We start from the raw sequence: 13,774 nt of genomic DNA on the forward strand, positions 1-13,774 counted from the left end.
AACCCAACTATACTACCTCCACTACTAACCACAGTCAGAAATAGCTAGTTGTCTTTACATACTTTAACATTTTGTCTGACAACTTAGTTTCTTGTCATTTATAATATTAGTAAAAGTCTTAACTTGCAACATTTTCTGTATATACTGTTGATAATCAATATCTTGTTTTTCTATTAAAGTCAACAACCTGTAATGTTGTTTACTATTGCTGCAACTTTGTATCTCTATCGTGTACATGATGTGGAGCTTTTCTCCCCGGGCATCTGCTGAAAAAGGACCTGCGTTATGTCGGAATTTCTCGGTAAACAAATGTAAATAAATAAATAAATAAAATTAGGCCAATCATCGAGTATAATGCCCCATTTGGCATGTACCTCACTAAACATATGCAACAGCTGGAAAGGCCACAAAAGTATCTCATGAAGAGGATCCTAGGCCTTAAACACATGTCCTACATGGACAGACAAAAACTCCAGCTATTCAGTGCCTCATATCATATACTAAAAGTTGATCTCTGCTTGACTTACAAAGCCATGTCTGACCCAGCTCTGTTAGAAATGCTACATCTAAAGAAATCCCAATCGCTCCACACCACACGCTTCAGAGACCCCAACCTCATTACCACAATCAACAGAACATGCTGGACGGACAGGTTCATAACCCACTGGTGCCCATATTCTGGAATAGACTTCCCATACATGTCAAGCAGAGCACCTCACTGGCCCTGTTCAAGATAAATCTTGATGAGTGGATGGGAAATAGAAATTTCACCCTGGGAATCACTCCAGTGGCTCTACTTGATAGAGGCACTGGGAACTAAGGTCAGGTGGCAGGGTAATCCTATGAGCTAGGCTTGTAAAGACTCCAGGGCCATTAGCCTAGTACACACCTATGAACCTATTAACCTATATCATTTAGCTGTGAATTCACCTTGTTTGTGGTGGAGGTATCAGATCAGCGACAATGTTTACAATATTGCTATGCTGTTACAAACCTAGAAAGTTGCAAGAATAATATGTTTTATGTTTAACTATACAGTATCTGCAGAAGTTGCCATGGCATTTTTCCCTTAATTTGTCAGTAGGTTTTTCCCCCTCTTTAGCTGGGGTCCAAAATTAGGGTCTTGCCCTGAGCTCCAAATGGCCTAACTACTCCTCTGGTCAAAAATATTAAGGGGCCCAATTCCAAAAGACTTGCTCTCTTTGTAAATGACCCCTTACACTGAGAGCAGACTCAGAGCAGATGTTCTGAAATCTGTCCATCGGACTAAGCCTGTTTATAGATAGGCCTTACACGAAAGTAAGTCACTTACACTGAGAATCAGTGCAGACTTACACTGAGAACAGGTCTTTTGGAATCTGACCCTATAATTATGAAAAATAACTTATATCTTCTTTATTATTCTGTCAGTCAGGATACTTCAAAGCAGAATAAGATGATTTTATTTTCATTTAAACTGAATAAAGAAAATAAACAGGAATGCATTTAACTCACTCTCATAGTCTGGTCTTTTCTTCATAGACCCACACAAGAATTTCTGAAAGTTTTGGGCAAAAATCATTATGTTCCACCGCTTGTCAAAAATTTCCATTTTTTTCTATTAATTTTAATTAGACAGGCTCACTGTTATTTTGCACATTCTTGGTGATGCTGCTTTTACAGTTCTTGCTTCTTTTTTCACAGTGTTTGCATTTTCCCCTTGTTTAACATAGTATATTTATTAGTTTAGAGGCTTTTACTCTTCACGTACCCTATGAAAATGGGCAGCACCCAAGAGAATTGTCCCAATAGGAGTAAATAAGTATGTCTTCTGATTGTAAGTGTCTTTCTGATACTGCTTATTTCTTATTTCTGGAAAATAAATTAATATGTTTTCTGATTGTAGCTATCCACCTGTGTTTTGATCTTCATTTTAGAAAATATTATTTAATTAATTATAATTTTCTAGATACTTTCTTTGTTCATAGCTAATAAATGAAACAATAAAAAGCTTTCTAAAACTAAGTACCAGGACCAGATGCTTTGCCAGTGGAATTCTATCAAACATTTTCTCATCCGCTTGATCATTTATTAAAACTAATTCAGTGTCTTACAATAACAAACTGGGGTTCAAGGTAAATTCTTCAGTTTTAAGTAAAATTATATCATTTTGAAACTAGAGAAAAACTTTATAGTGCAGAAAGCCGCTGTCGTATGTCCCTCTTAAGTACCAGTTACAAAATCTGTGCAGAATTGTTTAACAATCTTTTATTTCAGCATCTAACTTAATCTGTCCCCTCTAATCCTCTCTAAGCAGTTTGGGTCCCATAAGTGGAAGTCTATAAAGTCTATGAATTATATACTGCAGACCATTATTTCTTATGTTCAACCTTATTCTGAGAAGCTGCCAGTCCTAATACCTATTGATGACATATTGACAACATTAATAAAAAAAAATGATTAATTTGCTTTATTAAATAAAATAAGCCAACCAGCATCTTTCCTTAATCTGATATATTCTCTCTTCTCTATTTTACTCTACCACTTTATCCATTATGGAAATAAGAGAAAAACCTGATACCAGCTTACTATGGTAAAACAAGAAGAGTGCTGTCATTTCATCTGTTTGTTATGGTATTTTAAACTTTTATTGCCTCAATAAGTTCACATGAAGGAATTTTCTCAATTTAAATTGCAGAAGCTGATATAAAGCACTTTATTTGCACAGATGATCTTTTATTAGCAGTATCAGACTACACACAGTCAGTTGATACAAATTTAACATTAATGGAACTCAAGACTCCTTGCTATTCTTGGACTAACTCTTCCCTGGAGTATTAAGGCACTTAGCGCCTGTTAGACTAATAATTTCTAAAGATATGTTGGCCTCAAGTAAGGCTCAAGTAGTAAGGTGCTGCTGTCTGATCTTTAGAGATTATAAACTGTCAAAACATCTAATAGACACTCACATTCATTTAACAGCATGGCCTCTGTAGGGGCCACAGAGTGAGGATGGGAGTGAGCTATCAATGTCAACTCACCAATTCTAGAGGAAGGAAGGCAGCCTAAAGGGCCACTACAACACACAGTATACAGGCCTGGTCACCTCTATTCTACATGAGCAGTGAGGTACTCAGTTGGGAGGTTGCATCCACCTCTTGAGGGCAGTTATCCGGGAGCTGCCAAGGCTGCCACAAGGAAACAGGAGTTAAGGCACACTCCCTGACATGCAATATGACACTGCAACAGTATCTTTGATTTCCTTCCTGGCCTTGGACTGGGACAGGCTGAGTCCCAGGGAGGCAATGGTGGGTCCAGTAGATCTGGTGACTGAGGAGAGGAAAAGGGAGCAAGTGATGTCAGCTGCAGTGAAGAAAAAGAATACGTTTCTAAAAATCAAACGATTTCCAGAGTGGATTTTTGTTTCATGCAAAATACATTAATGCCACCTTGTTATCCGTGGTATAATACATTTTGAATTTTACTGAAGAAATTCTTGTTGATGGAAGACTCTCTCAGGATTACTTGGGATACTGTTGCAGTTGAGCAGTGTCAAGGACAGCTTAGGGTTGCAGAACCAAAGCTGCTTTCATAATGCAGTGGTGCAGCGGTAGTGTTGTCACCTCACAACAAGAGGTTCTCTGTTTCAATTTTCAGCTGGAGTGCCTTCTGTGTGGAGTCTGCATATCCTCCTTGTATTCGTGTGGGTTTCCTCCGGGTACTCCGGTTTCCTCCCACATCACAAAGACATGCGTCTGGAGCATTTCTCCCTGGGCCTCCACTGAAAATATTTTTTTTCCAAGTCGGACTTTCACAGTAAACAAATGGCAAATAAATAAATAAATAAAATAATTAATGATAATTTAATTAAAGTTGAATTTTTATTTCCAAAATGATGTTACTTCTTTGTTTTTGAGTTTCTTGATTTACAAAGATATCCACTGTGCTCGACCTAAAATATTCTGACAGGGTTACTATGACAAGCTCTTTACCTCTGTATTATATTAAAGAATAAAACCTAGAAAGGCTTCCCCACTTCTGCTGCACAGAGGGGTGAAGCCCTAACTTTGACCTGGCCCAGATGACCCAGGTTCAGTTAGTGGGCATGAACATGGAAGGGATGGACGTAGAGAGAGAGGGAGGGAGGGACTATTGTCAGCTTGCTCATCCTGGGTGAAGGAGTTGGTTCTGGATCACTGCTTGAGTGATACCTAGAAGGTGCACTGGGTAGCAGCCATGAAGCAGGAGCCTGTAGAGCTTGTGCTGCCTAGAGGCCACGGATCAGCATGTCAGCAAAGACACACATGCTTCCTACAGCTAACAGCACTAACATTGCTATAAAGTGCCAGTGTGGGGCTTCAGAACTTCAAGGGGAGCTGAGGGGAGTTCATTGGGTCTAGCAATCTAGCTCCCACTCTGCCATCTGAATCTCACCTCTGAGGGGAAAGAATGGGCTGATTGTGCCCTCCAGCTGGGGAAGGAGGGGACCAATGCACCATAGGGTTTTCACATGGACAAGAGAATGTCTGACTTTTATTCCTGACAGAGGAATGAAAGGGAGCATTTGCAAGAACATATAACAATGAAAAAATGCATTGTTTTATATCCTTTGAAATTATATTACCTTGAAACCAAGTTCTATTAATGTTTAATGTTATTCTGAAATCCACTGATGATGGTTAAAGAAATTAAGTTAAATCCTTCATGTTATTTTCTTTATTGCTTACTTGCTTGTATTCAGATGATTAAGTTTTAATTCAGATTATCTACCTTAATAAAGCTCCTTTACACTTTAAAGGTGCTTTTGCTGTAAATTACAGAAGTTGCATTGCCAAGTCTAGCAAAAATAAAACAAGTTGAGTCTTTCGGCTTTTCCCGGTTAGGGGTCGCCACAGCGGAACTCCGGTCCGCTAATGATTGGTAGTTGATTTTTACGTGCTGAGTTACCAGCCCTGATGCACAACCTTCAACGAAGGTACGCACATTCACGCATGTCTCCACGCAGAAGACGCTCTAGCTGAGAATCGAACCAAACAGTGTCTTACTGTGAGGCGAAAATAAAACAAGACACTCTTATTTTTTTTTCAGTCAAGGAGCTTTTACTTAGCTGGAATGCTTACAGAGATAGACCAGATTTAATTTTATGGTGATAAACAAAATTCAGGGTGACAGAACAAATAAGTTAGGCTGGCATACTCTACTAAATAAAAAAGAAAGAGGTTGGATTATCAAGTTAGGTGGGTTGTTTTCCTCAGGTCTTAATGACCACTTGTAATTTGGAATAAGGTAATTGTGCAATAACTTAGTGTTAATTAGTTAGGTGTGTGTGTGTGTGTGTGTGTGTGTGTGTGTGTGTGTGTGTGTGTGTGTGTGTGTGTGTGTGTGTGTGTGTGTGTGTGTGTGTGTGTGTGTGTGTGTGTGTGTGTGTGTGTGTGTGTGTGTGTGTGTGTGTGTGTGTGTGTGTGTGTGTGTGTGTGTGTGTGTGTGTATATATATATATATATATATATATATATATATATATATATATATATATATATATATATATATATATATAGATCTGTGACTTTTGATTGAAAGATCAAAAGCCTGAATCCATTACCACTAAACATGCTTTAACGAAAGCGCTTTCATCAAAAAAGCGCTTTTGTTAAAGTATGTTAAAAAAAACACAAAATCTACTTGAATGCAGGGGGCTTGCCCCCCACACACCCCCTACTTTAATATTCTCACTCTGAGGTCGCACTATAGTGGGGAAAAGGGAATTTCCCCTTACCACACTATAGTATGACCAAAACAACAAGCATACTTACACGAAAGTGCTGCTTCAGTGAAAAGCACTTTCTTGAAAGTATGCTCACCAAATTGGAATTCGGTGAAGGATGCAGTCGAGCATCTGTACAGATCACATATGCATATATATATATATATATATATATATATATATATATATATATATATATATATATATACTCTGTTGTTTTGATGAATTCATCACTGAGGAAAGCATTTGTGCCGAAACTGGTCTGATTTATATTGCTGTTGCCACTATATTAAAATTCAAGTTTTCCTCTCTTTTTGGTGCTGGCCTCTCCTTTTAGAATTTGAGTAATGCTTACAGAGAATCTATAGAATACGCATAAATTTCTTTTATCAGGGAAAAAAATATTTCTTAGCGCTTACTGGACCAGTGTCTTCACAACTTCTTATTCTGCACTTCAAGGTCCCTGTCAACATTTATGTGTTGAGCAAGGTACATGACATTATATTTGCTGCACCTGTCCAGAATTTTTTTCAATGGTTGAGAAAGAAGTTTTGTTTTTTTTTTTTTCTGATTGCTAACACACTAGAGCTCAGTGCTTCTGCCCAGACTTTTGGTAGCACATTCATCTTCCCAAGTGCATCAATCCAGGAATTAGGCTTGTGAACAATATAATGTATTCAAGCATGATCAGTGGAGCTGAACTCCCTGGGTGCAATGTCTCCAGCTCCATGGTGTGATCCTAGCGACATGAGCATGAATACAACCTTAGTTTTGGAGAGTTAACCATGGAGGAGTAATACCATAATCTTTGTCCTGCCTCACCCCAAAATCTTCTAGGATAAACAACACATATTCTTTAAAAAGATAAAGACTGAATCTCAGAATATTATGGTCAAGAAATGGTTGAGTAACCCAGAATAGAAGTTTATTTTATTCAGTTTCAACTATATTCATCATAAACTTTGCTTTCTCCAGCTTTAAAATAAATATTCAACAAAAAAATTTTTGTAGATTACGTTATAAAAACATTTTATACAGATCATTTATTCATTTTTAAATATGAAACTCCATATATAAAACACTTGCTACATCTCTCTTACAGCAACAAGATACAATTAAAGAGGGTCATAAATATTCAACATCAGTAAAATCTTTTTGAAAATTATGGTATTGTATAGATGTGATCGTGTCCGTGTGTGTGCTTTCTGTGGAAGGCTGGGCGCCAGGCTAGCAACTCAACACTGTAAAGTCTACTGCCAATTGTTCTGCAGACTGTTGTTCCACTGTGATGACCCCTGATGGGAAAAGCTGAAAGGAGAAGAAAAAGAAGATAGATGTCTCAAACAACAAGCAAATGAATCCAAAGTGCCAGTGGGAAATGATCAAGTGCTGAAAAACTTTATTGAACTGAGCGGTTTTGTTGTATAAACATTAACTTCATCAGAGTTTTTGTTGTTGCTGTGTTGGCTTTTCCCGGTTAAGGGTCACCACAGTGGAACTCCGGTCCGCTAATGATTGGCAGTAGATTTTTTACGTGCCGAGTTACCAGCCCTGATGCACAACCTTCAACGAAGGTACGCCCATTCACGCATGTCTCCACACAGAAGACACTCTAGCTGAGAATCAAACAGGACAACGTCTTACTGTGTGGCAACAACGCTACCGCAGCACCACCACCGCAGTTATATTAACTTCATCAGAGTAAATCCCTTAATTACTTTGTCTCCTTATAAAAAACAAAGCACCAATAAAGTAAAAAGGAATGCATAATTAATCAGTTAATTGAAAATTCATTGAATTAAACCCATGACCAATAAAAAAAAATTAATGAATATAAAATATGAAAAGTGAAATGTATCTTGTTGCCAAAGAAAACATCCCAGAAAAAAATACTACGTACACAACACCAGATGTAAAATAGTACAAAGTTAAACAATCTAAAAATAAAACAGCAGTTTAAAAACACAATTAGAAACAAGTAGTGTCACAAGTTCCAAGATCTCAGTTTGAGCACACTGCTAATTATATCATTGAGACCAGGATACACACTCAAATTGAGTTTGAGTTGCCAGTTCATCTCCCTAAGCTTCAACTTTGTACTAATTTTTGTTTTTGCTTGTGTTTCTGCCTACTTTATCAACTGTGACTTGACTGTTAACTGCTACTGTGAAACAGTGACCTCCTTTCCAATTGTTCTTCCAATGTTCTTTTCTTTATTATTGCTATCCTTCTGAACTCTCCATAGCCCCCCCCCACACACACACACACACACACACACACACACACACACACACACACACACACACACACACACATCTGTTCTACTCTTGCATTCTTTCTCCACCGTTTTTCTTACATTCCCTTTACACTGGCCAAATCCCTTCAGTACTCTGACCTTAGATTATTCACAGACATCTTCTTGCATGAACTTAAACATCCCTGAAGAGCATTTTTATCTCTAATATTGTGGGTTTTTTAATGCCTATGTGCATTAGTTTCCTCTACCCTCTCTTTACATCTAACTGCATTTCATCCCTATAATCTTTTCCCCTACTTAAATCTGTTTCTCTTTTTCTTTCCCAGCACTGTAATCAGACAGTATTTATTCCCAGTTGGATACCAGCAGTTACAAACTCACTCTGTGCTACATCAAGACTAAACAGATGAGGAGCAAAATGCAGGATTTTCGTTACTATGGTAAGAACTGCAAGAAAGTAGATGCAGTGTAGGTAGTGCTTTCTAATGAGAACATTTTCACCCAATCCTGTTGTAAATCCTCTGCCCTCTAATTAAAGTAGTATAAAGTATAACTAATTTACCCTACTATTAATACAGAAAGCTTAGTTTATAACAAGCTTCTACATCTAGAGTGGCTCCCTTTCTGACAAACCGGGTCACTGTAGGTCCAAAGATTCTCCATATTTAGTTGTGCAAACAAGAATTCCTCATAAATATCTGCTAGTAAGGACCAGAGCTGCAGTCTAGAGTTATACCCCACAAAATATCAACCTGTAACCTGTAACCTGGCAGGCAATTGTACTTACCTACTACCACCACACAGAATGAATGTTTTTTTTTTTTACCGCATGAACTTGTGCAGTAAATATAGCCTCTCTATTTGCCCTCACTCTGTGCTCACTCTGCTCCTCTATCCTACTCCCAGTTCCCACCCACTCAATCTACATTCAAACTTAAACTGTACAAACTCCACCTCCTATCCCATCATTGAATTCCCCACTCCCTAACTTCAGCCAATATCATAGCCAACTCAACCCACCTATTTTTTCAAGCCCCCTCCACCTCAACACAACTAATTTAGTGTTTCCAAAAATAATATACTCACTTCTAAAACTCCTCTATACCTTTTACACAACTGTCTCCTACTTCCTTCCCCTGACCCCACAGACCCCTCACTCAACCTCCATTAAACCCTGCAATGCTTCTTACACTTTTACTCTTACTTTCTCTACTTATACAATTAACTTACATCACATACTCTCACGTTCTACTTCACCTAACCGACCTACCTTACCCAGGCCCTCAATCCCATACTGCTAATCAAAGCCATATATCCCATATATCCACACAACTAATCAATTTATCCCCATATAACTACTAAAATATAAATACTTCACCCACAGCTCTCCATTCTCAAAACCATGCATAAAGCAAAACAAAATTCATAAGTGTCAATACCCTCATCTCCCAATCCATCTTACACTTACTAAAGCTAGGTGGTGACATCCATCCAAACCCTGGCACAAGTCAATAACCCCCAACTCCCTTAATGCTTCCCATGAATGTATCACATCAATACAAGAAATATTCTGAATATAACACTTGAGCTGAACGCTTGGGGAACCCTCCACTTGCAAAGACATCTTATCTATTACAGAAATCTGGCTCAAAGAACAGATAAAAATGAAGGAATACTTCTTTCCAGCTATAATCTACTCAGAACAGATAGAAAAAAATAAACAAAAAAGTGGGGGGCATTGCCATACTGTACAAGAACACATTGTCTCTTGACCTTGCAATACTTGGTCCTCCACAAACCAGTAATGCAGTGCTGGCCACCTCACTTAAGATTAACATCCATAAAGGTTTTGCATGATAGCAGCCTACATTTCATCAGATAACAGCACTTACCCCAGTGAAGAAATGTTATCCTATTCTTCCACTAACATATGATAAGAATGCTTTGAGACATAAACATAGTCTGCCAAGAAATCCATGACAATACCGCTAATAAAAGTATAAAACTCTTTGTTTTTACACAGCTCAACTCCACCCGAACCAGATACAACAAAACCAGCAACAAGAATTCCATAATAGACTGGATTCAAACTAGCTCACCACATAAAATCATTCCCTGTTGTACACTCACAGTGTCTCTAAGTGACCATCTTCCCACATACACCATCAGACAATCGTGCTTCCTAAGCAAAGAACATCACTTCAGCCAAACTTATAATCTCACCTTTGTATGAACAGAAATTTTCACCTCTAGATTCAATCAATAAAATGTTACTCCTTAGAAACTCTCCTCCCTTGATGAGACCATCTCTAAGTTTAACACTACTTTCTTAAGTATTTTAGATGCTCACGTTCCACTCTGTCCAAAAAGATTCAAATCCAACTCAGGGCCTTGGTTAACTAGAGAAACAAAGCAACAAAAGAAAAAAGAGACAGGGCGTTGAAGGCTTGGAAAACTACAAATATCCTAGGTAACCAAAAGCACTTTGAACACCTTAGAAACCTAGCCAAACAAAATAAAAGTTGACTGAAAAATCATTCTATAACAACTCCCAATTAAACAATCAGACTAACCCCAAACTATTCTGGAGCTAAACAAATGTATCAATCCTGGGCACACCGCTTAACCCTCCCCTCCATTTTCCAGTAGCAATGATAACAATGCTTCCCAAGTCAATTCTTATTTCATAGAGAATATCAATTCCTAACCAAAAGAAAACTCTATTACCTCTACATCTAATTCTTCTCTTCTTCCTTAGCAAACTGTCACCATTTCTAGAACTTACCACTTCCCTACATCTTTCTCTCTCTCACCCAGTTCCCATTTCTATCATCATAAACCATTTCCACAAAATAAAAGCAACTACTCCTGCACCAGATAACCTTCCAGCAGAATACATTAAAATTGCCACCGATGCCCTGACATACCTATCTGTATATTAACTGCTTCATTCCAGAGAATTATGTTCCCTGTCTACAGAAAAAAAATGATACATCATCTCTATTCACAGATGTAGTCCCTCCTTTAAAATCTCCAAATTCTGACCTATATCCAACCAAGCCATCCTATCCAAGGTACTAAAGAAATGCATTCATTCCCAACTACTCACCAATATCACTACAAATAAACTGTTCTCCCCTACACAACATGGTTTTTGTCTTCACCACAGCACCACTACAGCTCCTCTAAACTTTATTTCAAATATAAACTAGCATAGAGATAAGGGTAACCAAGTTTCTGTATTTTTTATTGACTTCTCAAACTCTTTTCCCTAGACCTAAATAACTCATCTTTCTCCTGGTTTATTTTTACCTTAACAGCACACTTCAAGCAGTGAAGTGGCAAAATGACTCTTTATCGTTTCTCTCTGATCACGCTGGCATCCCCAAGGGTCTATGCTAGTACTATGTTATTCAATATATTTATCAATAACCTCTAGAGACAGAAAACAAGAAAGCCTTATCCAGTACACTGATGACTCCACACTTAGCTTGGCAAATGCCTTAACTAAACTCTAACAACTCTCACAAAACTATGTCTCACCCCATAGAGGAATGATCCTCCAATTATCAGCTATTACTAGGTACCAAAAAAAAAATTAATGCTAGTCACTCCAAAAACATGTACTAACCACACACTTCCATTCAGCATTCTTCCTTGGGCCAAACTCCTACAATACTTGTAACTCACACCAAACTGCTAGGTATCACCATAGATAATGCCTTGAAATCTGGCAGGTCACAAACAAAACGTACACAAAATTAGGTATCCTTTACCAAATCAAGCCTTTCTTATCTGACCATGCCAGAATAAGCACTGCAACAACATATCTGTTACCCACACTCCTCTATGCAGCCCATGTTGTAGTCAACTCAATCTAAACTGCTTGAAAAATGTTACAACAAAATTAGTCCAGTTTGGCAGAAATATTGCCTACCATTTCCACCATTGCTGTGCACTAAAGTTACTTACTTGGATAGAATTAGCCCATTCCTTTTTAGCATTTATTTCTCTGAAGTTGCAGACAATTGTCAAGAGCCTCTGGCTCACCAGATTTGTAGATGAGTGCAAATTAGAAGTAATCATAGAATCCCCCAGTAATACTGTTGTTCTCCAGGATGGGCTGACAAAGACAACTTACATCAGAGGCATGGACTAAAACTACATGCCAAGAAATGTATAATGGTATCCTTAGGGAAGTCATCCACCCTGGTAACTATCATATGGACAACACGTTCTAAGGATCGACCCACTAGTCAGGGACTTGGGGAGACACATAGACAGTAATCTAGCCTTTGACCATCATGTGTTTACAGTACTGAGTATATCATTCTGTGTTGTGTAGCTTATAAAGAAAGGTATGGCATCTCTCCCTCTCTTTCAGCTGTTCCTGTTAGGGGTCGCCACAGCGAATCATCTGTTTCCATTTCTTCCTGTCCTCTACATTTTGCTCTGTCACACCAACTACCTGCATGTCCTCTCACCACATTCATAAACCTTATCTTAGGCCTTCCTCTTTTCCTCTTACCTGGCAGCATCATCCTTAGAAACCTTTTCCCAATATACCCAGCATCCCTCCTCAGCACATGTCCAAGCCAACACAATCTCACCTGTCTGGCTTTGTCGCCAAACTGTCCAAACCGAGCTGACCTTCTAATATACTGACTCTGAATCCTGTCCATCCTTGTCACACCCATTGCAAATCTTAACATCTTTAACTTTGCCACATCCAGCTCTGACTCCTGCCTTTTTGTCAATGCCACCATCTCCAAACCATATATCATAGCTGATCTGACTACCCTCTTGTAGACCTTCCCTTTCACTCTTACTGGTACCCATCTGTCACAAATCAGTCCTGACACTCTTCTCCACCCATTCCGCACTGCCTATACTCTCTTCTTCACCTCTCTTCCACACACACCATTACTCTGAACTGTTGATCCCAAGTACTTAAAGTCATCCACCTTTGCCAACTCTACTCCCTGCATCCTCACCATTTCTCTATCCTACCTCTCATTCACACACATATATTCTGTCTTAGTCCTACTGACCTTCATTCCTCTCCTCTCTAGAGCATATCTCCACCTTTCTATGGTCTCCACAACCTGGTCCCTATTCTCACTACACATCACAATGTCATCTGCAAACATCATAGTCCACGGGGCTTCCTGTCTGATCTCGTCTGTCAACCTGTCCATCACCACCGCAAATAAGAAAGGGGTCAGAGCTGATCCTTGATGTAATGCCATTGCCACCTTAAACACATCTGTCACTCACACTGCAGACCTCACCACTGTCACACTACCCTCGTACATATCCTGTACCACTCTTACATACTTCTCTGCCACTCCCGACTTCCTCATACAATACCACAATTCCTCTCTAGGCACCCTGTCATATACTTTCTTTAAGTCCACAAAGACACAATGCAACTCCTTCTGTCCATCTCTATAGTTCTCCATCAACACTCTCAGAGCAAACATTGCATCTGTATTGCTCTTTCCCGGCATGAAACCATACTGCTGATCACTAATCATCACCTTGCTTCTTAACCAAGCTTCCACTACTCTTTCCCATAACTTCAAGCTGTGACTGATCAGTTTTATCCCTCTGTAGTTACTACAGCTCTGCACATCACCCTTATTCTTAAAGATAGGTACCAAAACACTTTTTCTTCATTCCTCAGGCATCCTCTGACTTTCCATGATTTAATTAAACAATCTGGTTAAAATCTCCACTGCCATTTCACCTAAACACCTCCATGCTTCCACTGG

The sequence above is a fragment of the Protopterus annectens genome, chromosome 17.part0, assembly GCF_019279795.1.
Source record: "Protopterus annectens isolate FY-2018-M chromosome 17.part0, PAN1.0, whole genome shotgun sequence".
Taxonomy (NCBI): domain Eukaryota; kingdom Metazoa; phylum Chordata; order Ceratodontiformes; family Protopteridae; genus Protopterus; species Protopterus annectens.